We start from the raw sequence: 6,805 nt of genomic DNA, 5'->3' as shown, positions 1-6,805 counted from the left end.
GGGGATCTTAGAGAAACTAGCATCAGATCCGAGTCTTGAAGTATGAATAGACTTTCACTGTGCAGGCAGAAAGACATTAACAAAGTTATCTTGGAGGAAAAGCAGTCAGGAAGAAGATATTAGGGAAATATAAAGAAAATTAGTCTAAAAACCAAGTTGCATAAGATCACAGAATGTCTCGAATATTATGTTAAGGAGCATACATTTTAAGAAAAAAATAATTTCCTTTTGAATAGATATAGAGGAGATGGATTCAGCAGAAGAATTTTTAGAAAGAGATTAAATAATGTTATATATGGGAAAGAATTATGTAAATTCTATAATACTATATCCATTCTAGTTTTCATCGTTGTTGCCACCACAGATATTATACCACATTGGAAGGCTGATGACAGAAAAAGAGGAAAATTACAAGTATGAGTTAAGTGCCCTCTGTCCTGGGAGAAAAATGTTGCTAATAATTAAGGAAAAATCAAGATGCCAGGTGCAGTGGCTGGCGCCTGCAATCCCAGCTACTTGGGAGGCCAAGGAGGGAGGATTGTTTGAGGCCAAGCATTGGAAACCAGCCTGGACAACACAGTGAGACCCTATCTCTACAAAAAGAAAAAAGAAATTGAGGGAGAGGATCAAATTTCATAATGAAGTTAATGAAATTCCAGCATGAACATTCTGACTTAAAGATATAGGTGAAGTATTCAAACAAGTGTACAGAAAGTTGTTGAAAAGTGAAAATGTAGCTCAAAGAGAGTGGAGCTAAAAATTTACAGGTGAAAATTGGAAATTACTTTCATATAGGTAGAAAGTCATGGGAAGAGCTAAATTGGTTATTTGGTGTGGCTTGGCCACCACAAGTGTTTTTTGCCTGCATATCTTACTTTCTTTTGATATTGTGGGCAGAATATTGAATGAGTACTATTTTTATTACCACATCAATTTTTTCATCAAGTTCTTCTTTTTACTATTGATATGGCCATTTTAATTCTTTTTCTTTCAGCTCTCTTTTCCTAAGTTCTTTTTTATCGCCCTTTACTCTGTTTTTTGTTTGTTTGTTTTGTTTTGTTTTTTGTTTTTTTTGTTTTGTTTTTTGTTGTTTTTTGTTTGTTTGTTTGAATCTTCATTACCTTTCTCTTCACTGAAATGGAAAAAATGTTTACGTTCTGTTTCAGGACCTTAAGCATCTTATATACACTGATTTAATAAAAACAAAAATTTGGAGAAACTGTTCTTCTTAGTTTGTAGCAGTTAGGTGAAACCGGTCCTTGGCAAAGTTAAAGAGATTGCCTAAGTCACACTCTGACATATGCCTGGTGGATGATGCCCCCAGGTATATGTAATTTCAAAGTTTTGATTTTGCTCTTTTGTTCTTTCTACATCACATTGCCTCCTACATAGGTGCCATCTCCACTTTTGACTTATATTTCTAATAATTATCCTTAACCCCTTATTCCTATTCCGTTTTCTCTTCTCAGTTGCCTCTCTTACTGTAGATCTACTCCTCCAGTTGGCACTCTTCCTATCCCGTGGCTCTGTGTGTTTAAATCCTCTCTTTGTCTTTCCTTATACTCCTCTACTGAAACACCATCAGTTATATTAATTGACTACTATTTAAAACATTTTTACCTTTAGAATTGGCAAAGAGTTGTAGTAGTTTCAAATCTACACTTCTTTCAACACTCAAAAGATAGGGTTGAAATCTCATCTTGTGCTTATGTTACAAAAGGTCATACTGTGAGAACTGAATGGAGAAGTATTAATTTTGACTGTATGCCATTTGTTCAGAGAAATCATCAACAGTTTTTCTGTTCATCTGAATACATTTCAAATTGGATTATCATTCTCCTTATCCAAACCTATGTGCAATACATGGTTAATAATATATTTCAAAGACAAACGTTTTTTAGCCAGTAGAACCATTTCAAGCAATTGATAATTATTTTTTAAATCAAGCTTTTTCCTGTAGAATAATTATCTATTACAAATAAAATGTAATAGTTGGGTTTGATTGAGGCAGGATATCAACTGATGCTTACTTGACAATTAAGAAAGCCAGAACCTCCTCTCTTGGACCCCAAAGAGCTGTAGGAGTGACCCCTAGAACAAGGGGGAGTGGCAGCCAGGTGTTGGAGCCGGCTACCTTTAGGTTGCTCTCTGGAGGATGACTAAAATAATTTCACATCTAGGAGTTTCTGTTGAAATAACATGGGAAGATTTGGTAGACAAACTAGGGTTTTATTTTTAAAGGGACTATATTTACATAGAAACATAAAACCTGAAGGAGTGGTGTTGGCGATCCAGTAGGTGGCAATCTTCTCCCAGAATATGTGTCAAAGCAAGGTGCTAGTTCAGGTTTGGGATGTGCCACTTGCCTAAATTAACACCAAGAATTCTATCTCTAAAAGTTCAAAAAAATCAACAAAAGAGTAAAGCTCTTTCTACATTAGAATGTTTTTCATGATCTCAGAGGGCTAAATTTCAGTGGCTCCACCTTGCTTTATCAAACTAAATTAGACATTCTTTGACTCTTATGTTATTTTTTTCTTGTCATTAGTTATATAGTTGTAGCTGTATTAGTAATATAATATCTCCACCATCCTTCTCAAATTGCTTATGTATTGTATATTTGAAACTTCTCTTTGCCAAATGTCTCTTTATAACGCTATTAAGAGAGTAATGAGAACCTGTAAAATGTCATCACCCTTGCAATATTTCTAAGGCAGAAAATGTAAATGATTTTGTGCACTATATTTGACTCGCCACCATATCTATCCCACCCATTAAGAAAAGAGTTGAAGATTTTGTAAAGGCCTGTGAAAAATAGCAAAAGTGTTTCTCAGTGGGAAGTTTGAAAAATAGATTTTATGAGGAAAGACAAAAGCAACCAGAATGACTTCTCATGGAGAGAAAGTTTACAGGAATATTTGCGATACTATGACATTATATTTTTGTTGCAAAATATTCTGGTGATGTGTAATAGAGTGATTACTGCAGTCATTTTGGGATTTTAATGCCATTTTTCCTAACAATAGTGTCATAGGCTAGCTGCAATCTTCAGTCTTCTCACCTTTTTGTTTGTTTTTGTTTTTAAATAGATCCATTATTTTATTTTAAGTAATTATTTTGAATTTGGTGTGTAGTCTCATAAATACGGACTAATATAACGGCATTACTACTATTCAGTAATATTAAGCTCTTCTTAATTTCTGAGTGAAAAAAGGGACATGTGTTTTCCTGATGCCTTGATGTCATATATGGATGCAACTTATTTTAGCCAAGAAGTGTGTATGGAAGCGACATTGATCACTTCTGGGCAGAAACTTGGAATTGCCAACGTCATAGTTTCCACATCGTGTCTTCTCTGTTAGCCTTGGTCATTTAGTGAAGTCAAATGGAAGTAAGTCCCTAGTTTACCATAATAAATATGTAATGTGGTCAAGGAATGGATTTTATTGTTTTAGGCCACCAAGACTTTTCATCTCTTTGATAGCTTAATATAACTTAACTTATCCTGACTAATACCATAGAAAAGAATTAAACTTAGTAGCATAGAATAGATGATAATTATTTAATAATATTTAATATTATATTAAATCATATATTCTGCTTAATTCTCTCTTTCTAGGACAGGAAAGAAATACAGATAAAATATATTCTGGAAATATATACCTGGCCACTAAAATCCTAATATGGAATAGGTAACTGCTCCCTCATTCACTTTCTCCTCTGGGTGAAAGCTGGGCCACTCTTATATTCTCAGTAGAGAATCTTCTAGTAATTGTATTCCAGATCAATATTAGAAAATTAAAGATTTAACTGAAAATAAAGCTAAGTTAAACTTCAGAACTAGGTTAGGTAAGAGATGAATATAATTTGTGCATAGCTAATAAACAGGCTTGTTAGACATCCACTAAGCTATATCTCTATTGCAGGATTTCTCAGATACGGTAATATTCATGGTGAATTTCCAAGAATGAAATATAACATTACTGGCAAATTCAAGGGCCTAATCACTTTTATGAAATATAATCTCACTCTGACTTGCATTTAAACAAAAATGATATTTTTAATTAAAAATTAGTACATTTAACCATTGCAGAGAAAATTTATAATCATTTCCTTTTAGAACCATGCCTCTGAAAGAATCACAGAAAATTTTGTAAATGATTTCCTTATTTTTAAAAATGAAATCATGGTAATTTCTAAATATCATAACTCTCACTCACCTGCAATGTGGTATGTTTCTTGATTGGGAGTAAAACAAAGAAGTTGAATTTAGTACCTTGGAAATTGCACAACATCCTGGGTACACACCCTTGGTGTGTGTTGAGCATTTAAATTCCATCCTTCATTCGTCAGGACATTAATCAAAGGCTTAAGCCTATTTTGTTGGAGTACAGCTTCACAGCTTTCACTTATTTCTATATTTGGTTAACAGTTAATGTTCTAATTTGTTCATTTAGTCAACAATTGTTTATTGCATTCCTAATAAAGGGCAGGCTCTATGTTAAGCAACAGAGATACAAAGTCGAAAGTACATGATTCTGTTCTGAAAAATGTCATTATTTATCAGAGAATACAAGTGACTTGAATGTACTATAAATATTCAGTATAGGATATTTTCAAATGCTTTGGATACCAAACCAATAGAGCAATTAATAGCTACCAAGCAACATAAACAGAATGATCAGACCACAAGTTGTCAAAGTTTATGTGATATTTAGAGAACTATGTATGATCTGGATGGTTTCAATCCCCAGGGGTATTTGGGATATAGGACTTACATAAAAATATATTTATTTATATAAAATAAAAACATCTTTATAACCTTTCTTAAGATGACACACTTCAGGCAATTGAAGTTAGAAAATAACTTAAGAAATTTGAAATTCACCAAGTAATATATCTTATAAATACTGACCATAAATGGCCCAAATAAGAGGCACATTAGAATAGAAAGGTGGAAGGAAGGGGCTATAGTGGAGGTGAGGTAGAGAAATAAGCATTTATTGATCCCCTAGATTTTCTAGACATTTTGTTGGTATTCTACACAGAGCATCACATTTCCTATTCACAACCAAGTCAGTCAAATAGGCAGTGTAATTCTCATTTCATGGACACCTTTAAAGAGCTAAAGTTGTTTTACTACAACTTGTACATACTGATCAAAATCTCATCATATGAACAAATATGCAATACAACTGGCTGATGGAATAGCCTGTAGAAGTAGTTTCAGGTGGTGGTTAAGGCTTCCACCATAAAATATGGCTTTATAGCAAATGTGTGAATAGCAGTCATGAGTGCAGTGGCAATAGCACCCTCCAAGCTTAGTTGTCACAATCCACACACTGCCAAAGTACCCCAGCTATGTGGGAAGAGGGAACTATTTCTCAAGTGTTCTCTCTGTGACAGTGAACTCACTCAACAGCCAATGAGCTCCTGAAGTCCAGATTCAGCCTCTATCCAGCTTCACAGAAGATGCAACAAGGTATTTCACTTTAGGGACAGGCGCTTATAACCATGTCTGTAAAGATGTGTTTGAGATTGCTGGCAGGGTTTGCTTGTGCCTGTACTTTTTACATGGTGATATATAGGTGTTTGTGGGGACTAGTCAATCACTGGAGAATGGTGTCAGCCCATTCTGCGTGCAGGCTTCTGAAAAGAGAACCAATCAAATTCACACAGACATTAAAATCATACATTACAAATACAAACCAAAAACTTGACATTTAATCAATTCTTTCCAATTTATAATTTTACAACAAATTTAACACTGATAATGATTACATAAATTCTTTCCCTTCAAAATACAAAATGAATAGCAACAAAAAAACAATTTCATAACACATTACACCCAAATATTTAAATAATCTCTTGATAAGAAATACAAATTTGAACATTTCATTCAAAATAAGTTGAAAACCATTCAAGGAAACTATTGAACACAAGGATCAATGGCCTTGGGGAACACTACAGGCCCTAAAGCTGATTTTGTGATGTTGCTCCAAAATATCTCGATTTCCTGTGGTGTACCATGGGTTCCTAGGCATTATTCAACTCTGTCGAACAAAAGAACTCCTGGCAGAAAATAAACAGACAAACTGGTTTATTTATATAAGAAGGAAAATGTAAACAAAGTAAAAATTGTTGATCTTAGAACATTTAATCACCATTAAAATTTGATAAAAATATATCATGAAGTTAAGAATTTCTAACCACAAATGTACTATCTAAGCAAATTTAATTTCTGCTTATCTTTAATAACCAAACATACTCTAGTTTCAGTATGGTTTGTCAAATGGGTATGTCTACAACCCCATTTTAATAATCAGTGATATTAGCCGGGTATACCCTAAGAGAGTGAAGAGGAAAGTGTGATTATATTTTAATAGGCAATTCTCAGCATTCATTCAACAAATATAATCTGAGTCTCTATTATATACCACCCTTGATGAGACCTAAATTAACATATACTAATCCCTTGTTGGAGGCAGATTTTTCTCGCACAAAAATTATAGTTTGAGTAGACAAGAAATAAGTTTAATAAGCTTGTGTCTGAGATTGTAAACTGGCAGCCCACAGGTTACAACACAGACTACAGACATGGGGGGGCTCATAAGGTTTTAAAACATTTGAACTGAACTTTGAAAAATGAAGGATTACACATAATAATATGTCCTTCTTGCTTCTTTTGAGATACTGGAAGATGGCTACGAATGCGTGGATCTGAATAGCAGCCCATGTGCTCTCTAGTTTTCGGCAATCTCCACTACTTGCCAACACCCAGCAGATTGTACTCGTTTATATCACA

General features: G+C 33.9%; 1 long non-coding RNA gene across 1 annotated transcript in view; it reads left to right on the top strand.

The window, feature by feature from the left end:
- The window catches only part of LOC123648020, a 128,159-nt gene that overhangs the window by 98,432 nt on the left and 22,922 nt on the right, over positions 1 to 6,805 (top strand). The window lies entirely within an intron of this gene.

The sequence above is a fragment of the Lemur catta genome, chromosome 12 (genome assembly GCF_020740605.2).
Source record: "Lemur catta isolate mLemCat1 chromosome 12, mLemCat1.pri, whole genome shotgun sequence".
In the NCBI taxonomy this organism is placed as follows: Eukaryota; Metazoa; Chordata; class Mammalia; order Primates; family Lemuridae; genus Lemur; species Lemur catta.
The sequence above is the reverse complement of the archived record's forward strand: the minus strand, read 5'-3'. Positions and strand labels throughout refer to the sequence as shown.